Source organism: Ooceraea biroi, chromosome 4 (assembly GCF_003672135.1).
Source record: "Ooceraea biroi isolate clonal line C1 chromosome 4, Obir_v5.4, whole genome shotgun sequence".
Classification (NCBI taxonomy): domain Eukaryota; kingdom Metazoa; phylum Arthropoda; class Insecta; order Hymenoptera; family Formicidae; genus Ooceraea; species Ooceraea biroi.
Window position 1 is genome coordinate 12,806,331 of NC_039509.1, and position 23,310 is coordinate 12,829,640.

Here is a 23,310-nt window from a genome sequence, read left to right on the forward strand (position 1 = left end):
TAACCCGGACAGCCGCGGCTCCCGCATGCGGATTTCCGTGCCGAGCTTTCGGAAATACGCTCATCGCCCTGTGCGCGTCGGGAGATAGCATGGCGCACCGGCATGAACAAAGGTTAAAGGGAGGCGATTGTTCATTGATAACGTGACAAGACGCAAATGGTACGGATTAGCATGGTACAAGCATCACTGACAAATTCGAAAAATCCAAAATGTTCTTGAGAGGAACTTATCCCCCCCTCCCCTCCCCATTAAATATGTGTCAGGTATTTTTCTCGTATAGCCATATGTTTGATCAGTAAAGTAGAGGACAGTGCTTTAATTAAATGCCACGTTGCTCTTCTTCATGTGAAGGAGACACATCAATACACGTTACGGTGAAACTGATCGCTTCAGTGATAGCGTACGAACCGTGCACGTCGCCGTCTGCCAGTGTTCCAGCCCGTCGTTCCGGGATCATTCGTGGAGATGACGCGTACCGGGGAAATTCAGACTCGGCCGTCTGTCGCGCTCGAGATACGAACGCGTCCGACTGTCCGGTAATCCTTCTTCGTTGCATGTGCGCCGATGGCATCCGGAAATTCGGGACAAGCGCGGTGCAAGGCTAAGCCCGCCGAGTGACACACGCGGCGCGGGTATCTTTCACAGCGCGACCGATTACGTTTCGCTCACGCCGGTGGACAGTGATCGATGACGCGCTCGTATCTCTGTCATCGGCGTCGATAAGACACAAATAAACAAGCCCCGTCGCAGCTGGCGTTATTAATTAAGCCCGCACGCAACGTTGTCTCATGTGCCCCTTGTGCTGATTGGGGTTGAGAGATAACACGTGAGTGAGAGAAAGGGAGAGAAAGAGAGAGTACAATGTGTCCTAGCAGCATTTCGATTATACCCGCAGCGAGTATCTGATCAAGTAGGGCGATCTTCGTTTGCACTTGATTACTGACACTTAATCAAAAATTGGAAGTTCAAGTGGCTGGGGTAGGTAATCGTCCAACGTACTACCTCAAATGAAGAAACCAATATCGGATACTTCAGTTGAAAAATAAAAGCAGAAAAGTTGGGACATTTAGTTAACTCCGATAACTCACGTCCCTAAACGTCTTGGTACATTTTAAAGTCTCCAGTCGCTCAATAATATCTCAATGAAATCATCCCGTTACCTAAAGTGCGTTCGAAAAGCGCTTTTTATGAGAACAGAGAGAAGCACCGCCGTCTAAGATCCGATCAACGCATTCTCTCTCGGCTTCCGAGAGCCTCGAGTCTTGAGAAGCGAGATTCCCCCGAGACCCACGATGCAGAAGCCATCCAAGGGAATCGGGGACACGCGTGCGAGCGCCTCGAGAGAGAACGAAGAGGCGAGACGAGACGGCGCGTATGTAGACACGCTCGTTCGGCAAGCCTTGTATCGCGCTCTCCCGTCCTCGTGTTCTTATTGCCCACCATTGCAGCCGCGCATCGCGCTCCACGCCGTGTCGTGTAAGCTGGCATCCGCCCACGCGCCCGGGACGACGATCGCGCCGGCAACAGCACGTGGGAGCGAGGAACCCTCGGTGTTCACCCCGACCAGGCCGGTCGTATCCCCCCACGTATTTATGGCATCCCGGCGTGGCGCGAACGGAGGCACTCTTCCTCCCGGCGATTCACGTCTCGCATGGATAGTCGTCTTCTTCTTTTTCTTATTGCTTCTTCTCCTCCTCCTTCCTCTACTTCTTCTCCTTGTCCTCTTATCCGAAGTGCCAGGAGACGTCTATATACTTATGAACGCTAACAGACTGAACAAAAGCGTAGAGCCTGGCAATTTCGAGCGTTGCGGTAGCCGTTCGCAAAGTAGGGCAGTGCGATTACGGCGCGGTGAAGTTGGTGGAATGACTCGGCTGGTGGTTCTCGCGAGGGAAAGATCTCTAATTAACTGAAAATGGGGATCCTCGCCGGAAGCGTCCGAGCGAGTCCGTCTGAACGGAGGGCCGCCGTCGGGAAAATATTACGGATTGTTAGCGGCGCGCCAGTTCTCTCCGCTCAGTGTGTTCCCATCCTGGGATCATGCAAACAAGAATCAGTTCCCGACGATCAGGTTCGCTCATTTTAACTTTACCTACCCTCGGAATTCTGGCGTCAGCGATTTCGAAAGGATTTTTATGAACCGGCAGTATACGTACACGCGAGCCGAAACTCCGTTTCCGTGATAAAAAAAGATTCTCGTACCAAGTATCGTAAATTTAAGTTTCGTTAGCCAAGATTCGACTCTGCGAAAATTCTCCGTCATAGCGAGGGATGATGCTTAACGTGCCTCATTTCTCCGTTCGATTCTTGCCGCAATGGTCCTTTCTTCATGTTATCTCGTGCGCAAGAATCACAGTAAGCGGCTACCGGTTGCGAGCGTACGCGTTCTTGAAAGTGACTTTTTGATAAGGCTATCTACGGATGTTGCGGCGCGGGGTTAAGTACATAGATATCTCCGGATAGTGCCGATGCGCGCATAAAACGGACCGTTAATTTCGAATGCTCTGCTATTCCATGGGCGATCCTGCCGCGCCACTAAAATCGCACGGCAGAACTTGGGCGCCGAATTCCGGGCCACCGCTGCTCTTGCTGCTGATGCTGTTAGCATCGTCGCTGCAGAAGAACCCGGTCGATTATTTAGACGGTGACATTCTTGTGGAATTAGCGGCGAGAAGAGAGGTGCGATTTTACTGCCGGCCGCGATCGTTACTCCCGCGCGATGTCTTACGTTGTTATAAAGAGAGTCCGACAGGCAATAGCGTTTGCCGTCCCGGACACTTTGCAAGCTTGTAAACGTATCCCCCGCCGCAATCGGCGGTCACTATTTCTCCGCAGAGAGGAAAGAGGAGAAGAGAGAAAGAGAAAGAAAGAGAGAGAGAGAGAGAGAGAGAGAGAGAGAGAGAGAGATTTATTCGATTCTGGGACCAAGTTGCCTCGAGCACTAAAGCTTTCTTGCTCAAGGATGGCAACGTGACATCGATTGCTGGGAGATTTGTCACGACCGCGTACGATCGAGATATTATTCTGAACAATTTGCAGTGCGTGCGCTACTTGCGATTTCACTAGGTTTATGAAATGGTCAGTAACGTAACAAAAAATTTAATGAAAATGTAACGCGAGAGTTATGGAATAATCTATATATGATTTCACTTTAATTTTAACTGTCATGCTAACCGTTAATAATACATCGCTCTCGTGAAAATAGAGAATTAACTTTTTTGTAGCAAAAATTTAATAATGAAAAAATACTAAAAAAATCTCCGATTACAATTTTAATTATTAATATCTTAAATATTTGGAATATAGATTTTTCTTTGTAAAAATATATAATGAGAATTTTATAATCTCTGATATAACTATACTACCTAAAGAATTAAACGTTTTTTTTCATAAAAACCTTAATTATTGATGTAACAATTCTATAAAAACAGGCGCTTCGACACTTTAGATAAAGCAAAAGCGAAATGGATCATCATTAGGCTAAAAAAACGATCATTCATTTTGCGCCATTCTTGTCTGCTAGATATCCATTCATCTGCAGCCGGCATTTTTGATCTTGCGTCGAGACGTCGCGCGGATTGCGACATTCCGCTCCAAGCGCATCGATCTGAGGGTTAAACGGCCGACATCTTCTCTGGCACAAGTCGTTGGTTTCCCGCTCACGTCCGCGTATTTATGGCATCCGAACTCGGTGCGAACGGGACCGTGCGCGTACGACGAGAGAAAATCGTGTTACCCCGTTACCACTGAAGCGAATCGCCAGCTACCGCCAGCGAGAGCGGGAAATTCGCATGCTCGCACTCCACTGGGCGCAATGGGCTCTCCTCGCCAGCCCTAAACTTAAAGAAGCTCGTACGGCGAAGAAAATCTGAAAAGACGAGCGAAACGCGCGACGGAAATGACAATATCGCTCTTCCCTCGTTCAAGATCTTCTATGCGACATTCTTGGCGCGGGAAAGAAAGGACAATCTATTTCGGGAAGAACCGAAAGCCCGCATATTCTCTTGTGCGAATTGATGAATCAGATGTAAAAGATGAAAAGCGTTATTCTTGTCAGGAAAGTACTTACTGAAAATGAAGTAAAAGCTTTTTTACTTTTTATGAGATAACTGTCATTGAAATGTTCTACTGAGAAATTTACCAGATATGAAAAGTATTTCATTTCTCTTTATTTAGATATTGTCGATACAGTGGAAAAACCGATATCAGATATTCCAGTTTAAAGACAAGCGCAGAGATATTAATAGTGTATTATATTTAATTCAATTAAATTCTTTCATGAAATGTTCACTCGCATTGTATAAAATATTACATGATATTGGAAAATTAAAGCTAAATATACATTATAAAAATAAAAGAATATTTCCATCACGTTTTCTCATGGAAGTAACGTAATGGCAGAATCGCGGGTTTTAAATCACGGTTATATTTCCTTTTCTATTATACGTATCGCTCTTTTCAATCGCGGTCATTGTTTTGACGTTGAATACCTTGATGACGAATCGATGATTTACCGCACTAGCGAGATATTACACGTAACGCAATCGCAGAAAGCGCAACGATGCGCGTGGATCGCTATCCCGCGCCCACATGGCTAACTGCATTATCGCATAAATGGTTTCACAACGAGCGTGATCGGAAGTGGAAGGAGATGAGCGATGGATCACGGCGGAAAGAGAGAGAAAGAGAGAAAGAGCAAAAGGAAAAGAGAGACAGACAGGCGCAAGTGCCGATGGATTTAGCGGCCGAGAACGAAGGCGAAGGCGAAATAGCGAAGGCGGGAGGCTCGCGCGCACGCGAGCGGAAAGCGAAAGGGAACGATGAAAGCGATCTATATACCAGTCTTCCGGCCGAGTCAATGGCATACTTGCGGGCAAGGTGGAGATTGGATCCGCACTCCGTTGAAAGTACCTTCGTTAGGCGAGACGCCGTGATACCGTAACAATCGCGGTTCAACGCGGACATCGTAGATTAATCCTGCCACCGCAGAGAGCAATATTTTATGTTTTACAGTTTAGAAAATATGTATCCTTTGCGAGATGTCACCTAATCTTCTTGCAGAAAATTATGACGTTTGTCAGCACACGTGTAAATGTGTAGATGTATAAATGCCTTGATTTTGGTCTTAGAGTGATTAATCTTACAATGTGATTCTTTTTCATACTTTTAACAGGGAGAAACGGAACAAGTTTGTAATGTAAGCGCTACGGAACAGTAGTCGGTACTGGTACTTCGTAAGCGCAAGATAATAATAGTTCTAAAATGCTTTTGAAAACGCGATCCAAATTATGTTTTCGTTGTTTTCACCGGTGAAATAAGAGCCCGGAAAATGTTTATGAAACTTTTAAATCCTTTAGCGTCGGTTACGCCTTAAAAGCTCGCCCGGTGTTGCGAGATTTTGTAAGTTAAGACTAATTATAGTCCAGTCTCCGAGCTACTCTAAAAATGCCAACTTTAGTTAGTTATTCTGCGAAAGTTAAAGCCGCAGACTAAATGCGCGCTCTGAAGACTTTTTTATAGAATTATGTGCAAGCCGCGTTCCATAATCCATTCTCGCGTTGGTTTCTTTACTTCATGTTTTATCTCTGACATTTTTATCACTAAATTTTACGAGTAACTTGTATAAACTAAAGAGAATCAAATATCTTGCGCCCACCATTGAAAAACTATAATTGCGCACAAATGTTAATCTTATTAATTTTAAAGTCGCTGCGTTTAATGTAGCAGACAAGAGATATAAATCGCCGGGTGATCTGGTACATAAAGCCGAGCTATTAACGGGAATTAACAACTATCATCTGAAACAGATATTACTCAATTGCTCTGCATATCTTCGAGCAGCGACTTACCTCTCAACATTTTCCCCGGCAGTGTGAAAACAGAATAAAATCTTATGAACATTCTCGTCGATATTCCATCTTTCTATACGCTCGCGCAATTTTCTTCGCGAAAGAACCTCATAATCCATCTACACGAGATCACGATCCGATCAACGATGCGAAACAACGCGCATTGCTTACCGCCTATGTAAGGGATCGGCGTCAGTCACCGACGAAGCGGAGGCGGAAAGCGCGGCTTTGCTTTAATTTACTTTCGCGCCCAATAGCACCGGAGATCAAAACGGAGGTAGCATGAGAGACACGGGAAACGCGTGGTCGCAGTTTCTCGCATCTAATTACTTTCTGCAAGGATCATGAAACCCAAGCAAACTCGGCGGAACTCCAACTCGCAAAAGACACAGTTCCGTCGAAACGACTTTTGCGAAGATGCTCTTTGTGCTAATTGTCATTAGCATTGTATGTCTCCTGCATACAGGGAAACGATAAATTCCGAAAGAGAGAAAGAGAGAGAAACGGAAGATAGCAAACACACGGTTCATTAATACTGACAAGCTTTTAGAGTATTGAACGTTCCCAAAAGCTTGGACGAATTATTCCAGTATCTCTGGAAGCAACGAAATTCATATTACATGATACTGTTGACGAATTAGGAGAGAAATGAACATGATGAATAATTCAATCACCAGCTATTTCTATTTTTAATCGTGACGCGCGCGAGATTAAGTGTGACAGGGACAGGGAGAAACAATTCAATTCTTACATATTCCCAGGCAGGCATTTTCTTGCTCTCGAGCGTAGAAACCGATAGGTCAAATTGCAAGATTGCGGCACGCGATCCCGTTCCACGTGAGCGAAACGACGTTCAGCCGTCGACGAATTAACGGACGCGTCGAAGCGTCGAGAATTCGCCTCGCGCGCTCGGAGGATGTTACGGGCGCGATCCGACGAATTTCGCTCGGGTTTCCGTCGACTTCTGCGGAAACGAGTGTCGACGTGGAGAGGATAACAGGCGGAAATTCTACGCGCGGCTGCGCGAATATGCGAGTCGTCGGTCGGTTACATGCACCCACCGACAGAGAAGCTGGGGGGAGGGGGGGGGGCGCGCTATCATTAGATGTCGGTCCACGGTAGCTTCACGCCGAGAGATGTAATGTTCGCCTCTCAAGGAGAAATATCTTCCGTTGTGAAATGAAGGAAGGAAGGAAGGAAGGAAGGGTGCGTCCTCGACACGTCGGTGCGACGCCTCTTTTGCTGCTGGAATTGAAGTACCTTCTGCACGAGAGCGCGGTCTAATTATCGAACCGGCTTTAACTTGCCAATTAACCCTCTCATGACTGCCACTATCGGATTCAATCCGAGTAACCACGGTAAACACCGACGTATAATTTCGATTTTTATCGGAATAATGTTGGCGCATTGACGTTAGTTGGCCACTTGCTTAAGGAACAGAAAATATTAATTAATTTTTTGCCACTCGTGTGTATTATGGCGTGCAATAACAATGCAAATTACACATGTGACAGATATAAATATAATAACGACAGAAATTGTAAACTGCAATCTGGGAGCTGAAAGTTGAGTGTCGCAAAGTTACGACTTGGCAATTCGAGAGTTTAGAGTTTAGATCGGAGAGTTAAGTGTTAATGAAAATCAAGGGTAGAAAGTTTACAGCCGAGAGTTGCGAGTATAAAGTTTACCGCCACGTTACATTCTAAATTATCTTGTTTAGATTAGTTGAGATAAATGGAAGGTTAGCAAGGTTTATTTTCCTCGTATACCGCGCATGCACAATTATCGAGTATATCGCACGTATAAAATATATTATTTTATATAATAAAACATGAAAATTAAAAATGAAAAATTATATATATATATAAAGATAGAAAAAGAGAAAGAGAATAATCAGACTTCATCAACAGATAATTATAAAGACCAAACAATTAAAGATTAAGAAATAAAGATCGAACGAGTTCAATTACATTCATTAAATATTTAGACATGCTTAAAGAGGAAGCTGTTGCACATCGTTCTTATAAATTGTCAACATTGATAAAATTCGCACTAACTGAAAGCTTGAATACGGACGATCAGTCAGGTTTGAGATCACAGTATCCGGCAACTTAATCGCAGTAGCCGGAGCATTGCACACGTAAGCGGCCGCTCTCTCTCTTCTCCGTCTGTTTGCATCGCATACTTCGAATGCCTTCCATAACCGGGTCGACACGACACGAGGACTTCGACAAATTTATTTACCCGATCTGAGCCCTCGGCCATCCATTCACTCCCAATTTGTACCGGTGTCATTCGCGCCCCACGAAATAATTAAAAAGCCACGGCCGAAACACCGAAATGAAGGAAACTCGTTTCGAGATGCGTTATCGCTGTTGCTTTTCAAGTGCGCGCGCGACCGGCTGTGATCAGAAAACCGATAACGTTTTCGTGATTAACGTAGAGATAGAAATATGCGGGAATCGTGTTCCCTCTTTTTAAAAGAAATAGTATTTTAATCTCGAGCGTGTTAATTGCATTCATATGATAATACGTGCATTAAAATTAGAACTAATTAGACTAGTGCAAGTTTGTAAATTATAATTTACAAGTGTCATTCAACGTGACATAAATGAGAGGTTTTGCGTTAAATGATCGATGGCTTGTACCGAGAATAAAAATTATTCAATAGATATATGTATAGATTGATCGTGGCCATCGTCGATGATGTAACCGTCAAAGAGAGATGAAAAAGTGGCTGCACTCGCGCAGAAGGTACAAGCGCCGCTAAGCATCATTCTCGAACGTGACACCAAAGCGACGAAAGCTTCACCTCGAAGTTTCCTCATTAAGCTCCGCGCGAGAGGCGAAAGAAGTTTTCAACGAAGAACGAGAGAGCCCGAGCACGATGTCGATGAGCATCCCGTGCCAAGTGGCGATCCGTAGTGTCCGAGGCAAATTTTCACTTTACGCGTTACCCGGCACGGCAGCGTGCCGTGAAACGGAATACCATGAATCGCTATGAAAGCTGAGCGCTCTCACAGTGACTAAAGGTCAATGCAAGCATTAAATAAACTGCCATGTAACTTCAATTGACGAATCTCGCGATACGGAAATTAGCGGAAATTACTGAAATGAGAATTCAAACTCTCCTGTCGACAATTCCAACAAGAAAATTTATTTGACATAAAATTATCATGAAATTATCGAATAAGACTGTTACCAATTTAAATCATATTCCTAACGCCATTGAAAATTGTTTAAAACTCGAGTGAAATTCTGTGAAATTCAAAGTACAATTCTTTCGACCAACCGGTTGCACCTCGCTTTAATACTTCGCATCGCGACACTGAAAATCCATTATCACTCTCACGGCGCATGGAATGGAAGCGCCGATAATATTTAATACCAGGCGAAAATGAACCCTTACACATAGAAGGGCGCTTGGCGAAAAGGAAAGGCTCGAACGTGCTCGAGGGCCCATCATCGCGGGCGCTTAAAGTCATGCTAGTCGAGCAGAGCAACGACTCGTGTGCTTCTGACGGTTTCGTTGAGAGAATTCTTTGATGGTCACAGCACAAGCCGCTCACGATTAATTCGGGCTCATGAGAACACCGTTTGCTCGCAACCACGTGAATGCACCGGCGGGCACAGGAGAATTGCATAATAGTTCTCTCTCTGCCTCCCTCTCTCCGGCTCTCTCCGTCAGCCACGAGCGGATTGTTCCTAGTTCGCATTAAGAGTCGTTTGATACTAATTCTCTCTTTTTTCGCGAGCATGTTTGAAATTGCACCGTTCCCGGATGTGCGTAAGGCAATGCATCGCAAACGTGTGTACTAAACTCCGGAATTAGCTTCTCTGCAAACTAATTATCATGAGAGAAATCCTTTCAACGTGTGTGCATATGTACGAATTGTAAATACGTATAACTGTAAATTGCGTATCCAAATCCCGGACAACATATCTCAGAGAAGTAGATATAATTGCCTCGTAAAATTAAAAATCGCTAGATGTGATTCGTACGAATTATTACAGGTGCTAAAAACGAATACATGATGCAAATCCAATAAGAAATCTCCTTAGAAAGCAGGAGCAAAGGACTTCATGGTTAATCTTTCAATCGCACAGTTTACTCCACGTACTTTCGTGAAACAAATTGGCTTTTCTATTAGCTCTTAAAAATTGGATACCGCGTCGCTCGAAGCAACCGTCATTTTTTCCAAGTTTAATCCCCAATATCCATTATTCACCGGGACTTCCCGGGGTTCTGGCGGGACCCCTGCATAAAATGACAATTCGGATAGTCTTCTACGCGTAGATTATTGTAGACGGCGATACGTAGCTGCAGCTGCGCGTCTCTCTCCTTAATGCGCGGATGCGGCACGGAGGGGACAAATGACGAACAATTTAATGTTTCACCCCTTCGCGTAACAGGATCTATTTCTGTTATCTGCGCGCGATACAAGCGTGCAGCGCCGGATGAGAGAGGGATGCGACGGTTAGGGGAGGACCACCGGTGTCCTGCGTGATACCGGCTCATGCTAGATGAGACTAAAAATATACTCGCCAGAAGCACCATAATATAATTATCTGACGTATGGAGCCGCCCATTCATTTCTTTACGGCCAACATTTGTCATCTGACGCAGATGACGATGCGACTTATCTACTGCCTTTCGTTTTTCCGCCCGCGACATCGTTGTCGAAGACAATGAAAAAATTTATTTTCAGGATCAAAATGATCTCTAATTTCGAAACTAAGAAACTTTTTCCGAGTCCAACAGTCTGTCGAGTCTGGCTTTCTTTGCCCTGTCCATTCTTCATCGTCAATTTCATGGGCGTTTCGTGTTTAACGTGATAAGTTGCCCAATAAGTTCCCATGTAATGACAGAGTGGAGCGGCGTTCTCGATTTCGAAACTCTTCAGACATGCTGCGCAAACCGTGTGTACACATAGTGTGTATCCGCAGTGAAAGCAAAACGCATCGGGTCACTTCTCAGCACGCGATAAACTGCAGTGGGACGATAATTTTTCGCGTAATGGCGCCTAAATCAGTTTATCGAAAATGCGCATCGGACAGCGCGATCGCGCGTTGCACCGAGGTTTTCCGGAAAAAACAAACTTCGTTATCCACGAGGGTCGGCGCGGTGATAGCGTCGTTTATTTGATTTCCCGTCTACAGGGTGAACGCGAAAAAATCTACATCAATTCCGACATCGATCGGCACGGCGCGTCGCGACGCGACACGATGCAACGATATACCGATACTCGATTAATCATTTCGGTTCATACCTCGGGGTTTTAGCGCGCGACAAAAGCTTGAATGGCCGGATTCCGGCGAAGCGTGACGGAACGAAACAGACAATACGTATGAAATATAACGGCGCCGATGAAAATTTCTCGGGACAAAAGCGGTCGCGCGCTTTTCCACGACGTCGCCGGCGCCGAATTCGCGAATTAGCAAGTCAAAGCGACGACGAGGATCATAGTTCGATTAATTATATCGTTTCCCGTTTTCCCCTCTATTCCCGGCGCGCTCCGTAGAGCTCTGAAATCCCAGATTTATGCTCAGTGTCAGGAATAAAGAACGGGACCTCGTTCTGCCACAGCTTTTCTCAGGATAAAATCATGACTACGGAAGAAGCGGTCGTCAAAGCTAAGAAGCAAATTAATAAATGTCGCATCGTTCGTTTCGCCGGTCCAAAAACGGGAGATGAGTTTTTAACATCTCTACGATCTACATCTTTTTCGGATTAAACACTTCTGGATAAAACAGAATATATAAAATTGTAATATTCGGAAAAAAGGGCTAATTACATTTTTTCGCAGTTTAACTAAATAAAAAATAATTATTTTATTTTAATGTTACTTTTTTTCTAAACTTCTAATTTCTAAAAACTTTTTCTACAAAAGATATCAATTCTGCAAGGAGTATCGCTAACATAATTGAGTACTTGTAATGCTCTGCGTTTCATAAACACATGTTTCGTCAAACTCATCAAGTATCATTAACTACTTAAGTGCACCTGCGCGCGTCTACACCTGCTCTGCCAATCAGAAAAGTGGCATACATTTTCATCTCCTTTCAAAGCCACGAAAATCAAGAACATTACGCCAGCTTAACGTCCGCGTCTAGTGTCGTTAATACGCGCAAAAGATCAAAGGGCGAATCATTCCGCTCGCGGGCAGTTGGGAATTAGCAAATCAAAGGGAACCGCTAATACACTTTCCTTGTGGCGAAATGACGACTCCTGCCTTAGCAGGTCTCGAAACGTCGAAAAGGGCAGACAGCGATATCGATCGTGCTGTCCACTCGACAAAGGACCTGATTTATAATTCGAGAGCTATGTCCGTCACTGATCAGCAAGATCAATCTGCCGGGGAAAAAAACACAAAAACATCTTCAACGAGAAAGAAATAACAATCAGTCTCTTTAAAATTGCATAACCCCAACATTCATAAAACACAATAAATGAACAATTAGATGATTTAATCTAGTCAAGAGTACAATCTTCATTTTAATTACAGTAGAGCTTAAAATATTCGAGAACGTGCTACTTTGTGCCTCTTCCAGCTCTGGCTTTATGGCGCCCATGTATGACAACGTACCATTTAACTCGCCGTCTAATTCAACGTTCCAAATCCGAGATAAAATGATCCCTACAGTCGTAATGAATCGATACCGGCGTCACAAATACGATACTTGTGTAATAATCGCATAGGGTGGTTCGCGCGAGACTGCCAAGGAACCCGGGATCACCACGAGCGCGCGAGACTAATTCGGCATTAGCAAGTCAAAGCGCGAGTGTCCGCTTGTCGTCGCCATGGCGTTCCTACCGCCGCGGGATAATATGTACCTCTGTCGCGACGAAATGATGGTTTTCGAGGAGCGGCTTAATCTCGTCGTCCTTCCCAAATTACCGGGTCGCCCTGGCCCCGGCAACTGCGCTCTCTTCGTAATTTGTAAGTGCGCCTCGGCCCATCGGGTCAGTCCCATCGGCCCGGTATAATCCCCCTTCATCCTTTCCCGTCATATTTCATTTAAGTTTTCCACGACAAAATTATAGATCGAACGACAAAACGTCATGGCAGCCTCCGTTTTCTCTCTCTCGCCCGCTACGTTAGCATTCCTCATGGCTATCATTATTCTCGACGACTATTCCGGTCTGGATTGGCTGTCTGATTGGGCGATTAATTCCTCGATGACACAACATGGGCGAGGCGCGAACGTGAATCTCTCGTCGGTCAATTACGACGAAGGATGACCGAGATCAGAAGAGCGGCTACCGGAAATGTAGCGTAACGTAATGAAATATCGCCGTCGTCGAGTAACTACCGTAAATCCTTCAATACATTTCGAGATAAAGGTGATAGCATAGAGAATAGAGGAATATGGAACATCAAAGTATCAGTTTTATTTAAAAAGAAAGAAAAAACCTCGAATTGAAATTCTAAATTGTGATATATTTGTACAACTTACTGTAATAATTTGTAATAAATCTGTGAAATTATATGTCAGATTTTCTTTATAATTACATGTATATAACATTTAAGAGAAGCGAGAATCTGTTTTGTTAAAGGCAATTCGAATATATTCTGGCAAGCTCAGCGTTATTTTGCAAAGTTCAAAGGTGGATTATTAATTTGATGCATCCTCAGAAGCGACGCTACAAATGCGAGAGACGAGAATAAGCAACTTTGACAAATTAAATTATCAATAACTTCTTAACGATCCAAATTCGATCAGAATTCACGAGATTCGCCATAGTCTTCGAGCGAAGCACTACGAAACTACGGGGAATAGAATTGGTACACTATTGAATAATAATCGACTGAAGGACCACATGAATAAAGATAAGAAAATATGTCAAATTTAATATACATTCGATATTCAAGCTTATCCTTTTTAAAGTGTAGATAATGCGATAGCATTATAACTCATTCCGGTCAACTTCGTTAAATATTGTCTGAAAGACCTCAAAAGAAACGGAAAGTATTATATATGCAGTAAAGAATAGATAGAAAATAATAATTTATCTCCAAGCACAAATCAGTTTTCGTAAAGATGTGGTACAATCATCTCTTCGCCCACTAGTACCTGCGATTAATCTGACATTTCGTGCAGAATGCGGATGCGAGCGCGGGCGCGCGCGCTACAACATAGAATGATTTTCCACGGTATGCCATTCGACCTTTGATCAACGTCAGATTTATCCTGTCCCATAATTATTATGCTGTGCCACTGACGCTGACAGATAATTTAAATAAAGAGTCGCGCGCGTGGAATTAACGAGGGTCGGTACAGTAATGTCGGAATGACGATCGTTAATTGTTACAGCGCGAACGAGTGTTTGGCAGCGTTACGGTAGCGCGTAGTTGTTCATTCCGGATTAGGATAATTGGGCTTGCAGAGGGTGTCAAACAGCGGGAGTCGCCACGCTCGCCCGGCTTTCGCTAATTGGTATTATCAAGCTTTGGCGACTAATGATATTAATTGACGCTCGACATCGCGTCGCGCGAGTCAACCCTTTTCAACACTGAGGTTCTATTTGATAAGAAAAAACTCAATTCTTCGTGGATTCTTGCATGGATGAAGAATTTTTTTGACCTTGTTAAATGAATTGGTTTTACATGATTCGATTCTTTCCTGACAATCACGCGATAAAATACGCGAGAAATATCGGTTTTATGTTATTTTATGCGTTTGCTTCCAGTCGTACAGAGCTCTTTTATTTGCAATGCTTAGTAAAGCAATTGTTATTGCAAATGCGAGCGTACGAAAACGGCAAACTTCCGAAGTGTGTTACGATTTTGTGAGAAAATGGTATTTTTCCCGGAGAAAGTCACACTAAAAGATCAGATCAACCAGAGAACAATGCACGTGACGATATCTCATGTTCTCAGACTGCGACGCTTGGCAGGCGTTGCATAAGGTGACAGGATGTGAGGAAAAACTTGATGCATACATACATGCGCGGGCGGAAATACGTGACAAATGCGTGATTTGCCTATAAAGTGAAAGGGTGTCAGGGGCTCATGTGGATAGCAGCCAGAGTGCAGCAGAACAAAATAAACGTATGAGCTGTTCATTTTAATAATGACGTAACTCGAATAACGCAAAACGCCGAGTTGGTTCACAGACTTGTTTTACAAATACATATACATGATTTATGAAGGATATCGCGTGCTAAAAAGGGAATGCCATGAAATGCAGCAGAAAAAGAGCGAGGCAGAGAAAACAGAACAGAGAAAAAATTGAATTACGCGTAGTGCAGGGAAAACTCGCCGTATGAGTAATCAATGTTGGAAAAGCCTTGAATTGAAAATTAGATGTAACAAATTACTGGCCACGGATTTACGACGGGTATTACGTAGGAAGGGACTACCGATTCATTTTGCGGCACGCTGCACGCTGCACGTAGTACACGTGCCCTTTAATGAACCTTTTATGAGACGGACGTGAGGTGGGCATGTGGTCGCGTCATACCCGGAAATGAAATTGCGAGATGCTAAGTAGCGCAATGTATTCTTGAGAAGTCCACGTCGTCATCGTCGTCGCCGCTGCTGTCGTATCCCTGTCATATCGCGCGTTAACTCCGCTTAATTTATAGAGGCATAAAATAAACCTGGGGGTCGATATACGCGCGCGGGGTGCGCGCGTATGCTCGCCAACGCGAAGCTCATGGTTGGAACACGTATGAGTATACGCACATACATATATACATAAATGCAAGGAAGAAAGAAAGAGAGGAAGAAAATGATTCTATCGCAACCGGCTCGCGAAACGTGAATTCGCGTGAGCGAGTCCGTTCGCTTGTCCGTCTATCCATCGAGGTCTTACAACTGGAATGCCGACCTTTACGGTCGCCTCACAGTCTTATCCGTCGAGCTATTTAAGACGTCCTACCCTCCTCCACCCCTTACTGGTCAAGAGATACGGGGGCGGCAGGGCGACAGGGAGATATCCGCGAAATCGCACGCGGATTAGCGGATAAGCGGCGGACGTGCGCGGGCACGCCAACGGCCAATCGTAAATTCAGGCGGGCGGAAGTGCCCGATTCGATGGCTTTCATTGATTCGCTCGCGGGGATTAGATAAACGCGACAAATGATGCATACTAAGGAGCCTTCTATCCGTCTGATCGATCGCGTCGTTATCGCACGCTCGCGAGAGAGAGAAAGACGGTCCCGGCGGGCGGTTTACTGATACGACAGCGAGTTCGTCGAATGTATTAACTATTCGAGAACTGGTTGGAAAGTAGGTACTATTATCATAAACGTTATGCTCGTCGGTGCAAAATTGACTGCGCGATGTACCTGACGAATTTAAAATAGTATCTGTTTGTCCCGTAAATGCTTAATTAAACCGATCGATGAGACACTCAAAACAGACTCTCTCTAGATCACACAAAACTGGTTTAGGAAAATCTGATATTCTTAAACAGAAATCTTTCTTCGGAGGACAGAAAATCGTTATCAAATTTATTCAAGATTTTGATATAAAAGTTCGCCGCATATCGTACAAACTGTTCTTTTTCTCTTTGTACTTGGTTAAATATAATATAAAGATATTATTGCAACGAGCGTTAATCTGACATTATGACCAGTAAGAGATCTGCGCGATCTGGAAATTGCACGAATACTATTTTTAACGAGACGTTAGTTATATATGCAGACTGTTTCCTGAGCACTAGTATTCTTGTATGAGATGAACGTTGCACGTTACTTGCCGATATCTTTACAATTTCAATGCAAATTGCACGCCACGGCCTGCGTGACTAATTTAATATGCCACGCTACCTTATTATCGCACGTAACGGAATAAAAAGCTACGAGGAATTTTCGTACTACAAACGCCGTGTTCTTCGCGAATTGTCAAACAAACGATCGACCCCGTAATGCACTAGAATTTTATAAAATAATAGCGCTATTTATCGCCCTAAGTGCATCAGCATCGCTTAAATTACAGTCAGCGTTTCATGACGTTCCATCATGCCAACGACTGGACATTAGTTTTCCTCGTTTCTTTTTTACACAAAAAGTATGAAATCATACATTACGATATCATCTACATATTTGCTGTATATCAATATATTAATAAGAATAATACATATGTAATGAGAATAAAATATCTCAAAAATTTCTCCACAAAAAAGAGAGCTCTAGAATTGAAAAAAAAGCCACGAAAAGAGATGCCTACACGCCGCTACTCATTTCTAATTGTAAGTTCACGTTTTCGATCATCGAACAATGTGAAATTTTATGAGTGATAAGGATCTTACAGAGAGATTAACGAGCATCGATACATGGATATCAATATCGATAATCCTCCGAGTAGAAGGTAGATTTGAAAAGGCGCTTTACGGGAGTAAAGGATTACGGGATCCGTTAACAGATTGCTTTTCCGCCGGGCGGCCGGACGGCGAGCGGGACACGGGAGAGCAATTTTCATATGGCAGTATAAGACGAGAAAGAAAGAGGGAAGGAAGTGCGGGAAACGCAAGCGGTCGCCGGAGGATCTTCCACGAGGACGGCGAGCTTAAAGGAGATAGTCGGGTAAAGATCCCGGCGCAGGACAGCCGCGTGAAACATGGCCCGACAGCCGCGGCTCGATATCCACCATTTCTCGCGGCTGCGACAATCTTTTCGCACTTCTCCCGCGAGCAGGGCCCATTCCTCAACTTATGGAAATGTGACCGTGCGAGAGTGCCGCGATCCGCTGCGATATCGACGAGATGTATCGCGTCGATTGTTCCCTCTCTTGTATATATAATCGACGCAGGAACGATTCAATCGCTCCTACGCTCGCTGAGTCCATCTTTCTTCCTCTCATCCACCCCCGCGCGTGAAATTATTTATTTCTATAAGGTCTAAAGCGTGTGTATTTTGCTTGTATTAGCGAACAGTTTCGTTTGATTATGGAAAATGTTTGGTTTTGGAAAATAATAACAAAGAAGGAAAGTAGATTTTAGTGTGTGAGCGTTATACTTGAGAGGAATTCTGTTTAGCTATTTTCTTAAAACACAATTCGGGAACTATCTCTTTGAGCGGTTTATTAATTCAAGTTTGAAAGTTACTTGATTGTAAGGAAATACTATTCGAATAATTTAGAATCACAGAGATATTAAGATTTAAAAACATATTGCAAAGAAAGGAAATGTTATAGAGAATTTAAAAACAGTTACATGTGTTTTTCTTGTGTTTCAAATTCAAATTAAATAAATTTAACAGGAAAAGATATTTCAGTGCGGCGATCAAGACAAGATATTTCGTTTGCGGTTTCTACACCATGCGCATAAAGATTACAATATAAGAATGATTCACCGCGGTCTCTAACCATTTGTTATTCCCACCACTTTTATATTTTTTAACGCGCGTTGCATTCATAAAGTCACTCATAACATAATTTATGGACCGGTAGAATCTACGCTCGTAAGATGTTAGTCGGTATTAAAGCGTTATTAGGCGCGCAACAGTTTAGGGAGCACCGTCAAGAACTGCGGTCTGTTTACGGGTTAGAAAACGTCTCGTGAGCGATTCCCGACTTAACCCTTTCAAGACTCTCAAGATAATCCCAATGTCCTAATGATCATCCTGAGAAGAATGCTCGAGGTTTTATTGAGATTATCCGTTACAAATACAATATTTTCTGATTTTATAGTTCCCAGGTAGCTGGAAGAAGTTCATATAAATACAATCACAATGATAAAAAATACACGACACTTCAAAATTTTAGAGTACTAAAGATTTAGAACAGAAAACTGAAACCATTGACGTTAGCCAAGATATATTGATCAAAACGTTCCTTCCCTTTGTGATTTTATTAATAATACCATATATTTGTATAAGGATTTGAAAAAGAAGATGAAAAAATACACATTTACCATAAATCTTAAGCAGGAATGCTTGCTTTAGAGCAATGCTGTCTCCGATGAATTAAGATTTACGGACACTCACGCGCACCTAATAGAAAGATCGTAAGAAAGGAAGAAAAATTCCTCGCGGTGGGCCACGACGTAAAGAGTTTCGTTCAAACTTCTCTTATTTTCGACTTGGTCGCGCGACACGACAATGCTCTTAAATTCACTGGCACCGATTGCGCCGTTATACTTGGGAACTTCAGTTTCAGAAAAAAAGGAACCCACGAACGTGCCGTAGAAATTAGGCCGGTCATTGTCAGGTCTCATTGAGGACTCACGGATCGACTCGGGACGTCGCTTTTGGCCCGAGATTTGCAGTCTCATCAGGCGTGAGGTCCTTCGAGTGTCATTGACTGCGACATTAAAGCGGAAGAATCGATCGTTGCCGATCTGGGTAGCGCGGAGAGTTTTCAACGTCACAAATTCCAAGGGAGCTGCGACTTCGCTTTGATTCCATCTACCTAAACCTCTGTCACTCCATTAAACAATTTACCGTTGAGCCCTCGAAGACACTTAATTAAATTAGATTAATCAGGCACCGACTTCGCGCCGCTCATTTACAGTGCTGAAACTTAATTCGACAAAACAAGTTTTGAGTGTCGAATAATTTGGTCATTATGGGCTCTGTATGTATAAATTGTTGAGCATCGATTACGTGTCCATCAAAAAACCTGTCACGAACGGGAACGATGCTAATGCAGGCTAATGAAGGCTTGCATTGTATGTTCGCGGGACATTAGTCCGCGTCGTGCGGCTGCGAAATTTCAGGGGATTTAACGCGAACTTTAAACGGGATCTGAATTTGATTCCGTCGTTTTATCGATGCACACACCGGTGACGCGTGTGCGTCACCGGTGCGTGCGTGCATTTCGCATGATCGAGAGCTTCTGTGTTTTACGATCGCGCGATTCCGTGTTTTTTTTTTCATTTTTTTTGCAGCCCGGGATCACTTTCGCATTTAACTGCATTGTGCGGAGCGACAGACTGCGCGTGACAGCCGCCACGGCATAAACATCGATCTGTGAATATTACCGTGAGGCATTACTGGCAAAATGACTTTCTCTCTCTTTCGCCCCCTCTCTCTCTCGCTGGCAACTATTCGCTAGGTGAACCAGAAACACCGATCGTTCCGGTTATCGAATCGTGGCGAGCTAACTGTTGACTTTCGCCATCCACACTGCCGACTGCGCACGGTAATAATTTTTCCCAACGAGAAATAAAAGCGATCCGTAAGTCTTCTTATTCGTGTAGAAGCGCTTTTTACGCTCGAACAAATGGTAGAAATAGTTTTTGTCCGGAATTTCAGAACTCCTGTCAAGAGAGATGCAGTGATATAATATTGAGCGCTTACAGCCATTTGAGCATCGACCTGTATTATTTTCTCAGCAAATAGACAAGTTCGGACGTTTCGCTACCTGTCACGGAGTATTTATAAAGATACAATAATTTACAGAGGATAAATTAGCATCGCGCGAGTAAATGTAATCAACGAAAGCGTCATCAGTCTTTCAGATAAAAATACTACATTTTCATATCCAGAAAGAGAATTCTTTAGATTCCCCATTTGAACAGAGCAAAAGTAGAAATACGTAACAAAGAGAAAATGATAGCAAGTATTCTCTACATAATCATATTGGAGTTTCCTCACTGTAAGACGTTCTTTCATACCGCAGGAGGATCGCCGCGTAGAAACGGTGCATAAAACTTTCAAATCTTTTGAACAACTTTTAATAATGTGCGTTGTTTAACCCGAAGGCGAGATAGTAAGATTCCTCTAGCGCGCTGAGTTAAGATACGCTGTGGGGAGCGCTTCAAAGGTAAAGTATCTCTTTTCTTGGACATTCGTATCATTGTGTCGAGTCACCGTGAGATACCATCAACGTTGATAGACCCTCCCGCCCCATCCGGTCCCATCCAAAAGTCTATGTTTCGCGATCACCCGTTAGACCGGTTCCACAAAACTTCACGGGTTGACAACGACACAAACATCGCGTCGAGGGATCGCAACAAATTCTTTTTAGCCGGAACTTCTCGCCGGCGGACCCAAAAATTGGGCCAACCATCGGAAGGACGAGGCAGTAAACAGCTTATCCCTACAAAAAGGGCATTTGCCAGTTGGTCAAAAGCATTGACCGAATTCGTCCGAGTTTCCGACGAAGACTTTTGCGAAGCAGAAACGTGATAATACCTTGGAGGAAATTCAAGCCTTGCGATAAATAGGTTAAGTTCGCGAGAGACAGATAATCGTTAATTGCGCCATTATTCTACGCCTTAAGTGTCATTCTTAATTAAGGACCGTCGTGAACGGTCCAAAGATGAACTATCTGATCTCTCGTACGCTCGCTAGACATTCCTGGGATTGTTGCGTTTTTAGGGTGCGCCGGCACTTTTCCCGATTGCTGTTGATTCGCCGAGCGGATGTATGAGTCAGAAAGGGAAACTTACCACTCGGAAACGCCGACGGCGAGACGTCTCGGAGGATCCGCGGCGATCTTGACGAGCGTCGAGAGTTCGACCCTCGCGGAAACGACGATCCTCCCTCGTTACACACGCCCGCGTCGTCAAGAATCCTCCCCTCTATCCTCCTAGCCGGTCTACTCCTGGCGCGCGCGATCACACACTTCCGCCACTGTCACTCACTCACTTTTCGAGCGCCCCGCATGCGATCACGGGCCTCTCTTGCAAACCGCAGGGCCGATAACTCTCGGCGACGAGTCGATGGACGGTGGACAGCCACTTCGCACCCTCTCGATCTGTTTATTCGCCCGTCAATCCGCTCTGTGCCCTGCTATTCGGCGTGCGTCGTCAGCGATGCTCCGAAAATCGCGCACCGATTCATTCGGACGTTTCCGACCGACGACGCGTCACCGATCGCGACCGACGGGTCTCGACGAATTTTCCAACTCGCGGGAGAGCACAAATATCTTTACGTACAAATCTCTGTGTCTTTCTCTCCGTTTCTCTCCCTCGAAAGCGTCAGGAGGGATGCGTCCGTCAGATCGGAGTCAGAAGAGTACCACTCGATGAGACGCGTAACCTCAATCTCGTCTCCGGATCGCACGGTTATTCGAATTCCCGGGGATATCACTGGCGTCGTCGTCGTCGCTTTTCGTCCTCTGTCACGTTAGACCAATCGAAACCTCTCTTCTCTTCTCTCTTTCTGTCTCGTTTTCTTACTCGGCGAAGAAGACAAACACCCCGTCAGCGCAACCGCGCAGGCCAACCGCACGTCACGGCACCAGCCTGTGAACTGAAACGCCGCCGCGACCTGAAGCCGGGACTCGACTGGTTTCTCCGGCCTAGGGAGTCCCCACCGTTCTCTCTCCCCCTCCGCATCCCTTCCGAGGCACCCGCACTCGCTGTCGCGCGCGCGACCCTACGCGCGCACCATCCCCCGTCCGAGGGAAATCCCTTCTCCGCTTTCACCTCTCGTTCTTGCCCTTACTCTTTTAACTCTCTCTCTCTCTCTCTCTCATCTCTCTTTCTCGCGTGTCCGTTTTCTCTCTTTCTCTCTCACACAATTTCTCTTTGCCCCTTCAGGAACCGTTCCTTCTTACCGTTCTCTCCTTCACTCGTTCTCTCTCCCTTCCTCTATTTCTCCTCGGCCTGTTCGCCGTCCTCGTTCCGTTCGCATTCCAGTGGTGGTCGCTCCTCCACCTCTCACGTCTCTCCGAGACCATGGGGCCTGTCCTTCCCGGCGCGCTATGCCATGTTCCGACTGCCTAACACCGACCCTTCGCGTACGTATGACCGAACCTACGTTCTCTCTTTCTCTATTTCTCTCTGTCTCCCTTTCTTTCTCTTTCCCTCTCACGAGACAGCAGCGCACACGACACGATCAACCTCCTCCATCGTTCTCCATTCTTCGCGAGCGCACGCCAGGATTGCACCCTTCGCCGAGAACCTTCTGATTCGCTTCCATGTCCTTCGTCATCCACCCGCGCGCTCTCTCTTCTTCTCTTTCCCCGATCGCCTCATCCTCCGTTCGCGTCCTGGCCAGCCGTTGCTTTCAGAAATATTTCGACGTCCGCGCGCATGTACATCCTCCTTGCACCTGACTCCGCGGGACCCAGCCCGGCCGAGGAAAGCGCGCCGGCCAATCCCGGGCACATGTTCGACACTTCCACTTGTGCCATTCTTCTCGGATCGGCAGGGGTACGGGTGGAGTTGGGGCAGAAGAGAGCGGAAATCTCTTTATCATACTGGCGAGCACGCGAGCGGGTGCTCCTCGAGGAAAGGCGTGTTACTCCCGTTTCCCTTTGACCGTCGGATCTCGACGATCGGACGACCGATAGAACCGAGAAGGAAATTTCTACCGTACGAAGCGAAGCGCAGTCATTTTCACGGTTCATCGATGCAAGACGCGGTCGAGCGACCAAGGCTGGCGCACCCCGGAAAATGTTTCGCTTAATGTCGCTGCTGTACGTTGACACGTCGCGAAAACGTCTGCCGCAATTGGAGTTACTTGAAAGAAATCGTCGAATTACGAAAAAAACGTATATCTTTTTGGCAAATTATCCCGAAGCAAATCTCCATTACGAGATCCCGATACATGCGGGAGGGA

At 45.0% G+C, this 23,310-nt stretch overlaps 1 protein-coding gene across 1 annotated transcript in view; it reads right to left on the minus strand.

Moving 5' to 3' along the window:
• LOC105278587 (MOXD1 homolog 2) overlaps window positions 1-22,051 on the minus strand; it is a 192,013-nt gene extending 169,962 nt beyond the window's left edge. Inside the window, exon 1 of the mRNA XM_011337793.3 lies at window positions 21,192-22,051. The gene's annotated coding sequence lies outside the window, so the exon portion shown is untranslated. The remainder of the gene's footprint in view (window positions 1-21,191) is intronic.
• Window positions 22,052-23,310: the final 1,259 nt, after the last annotated feature.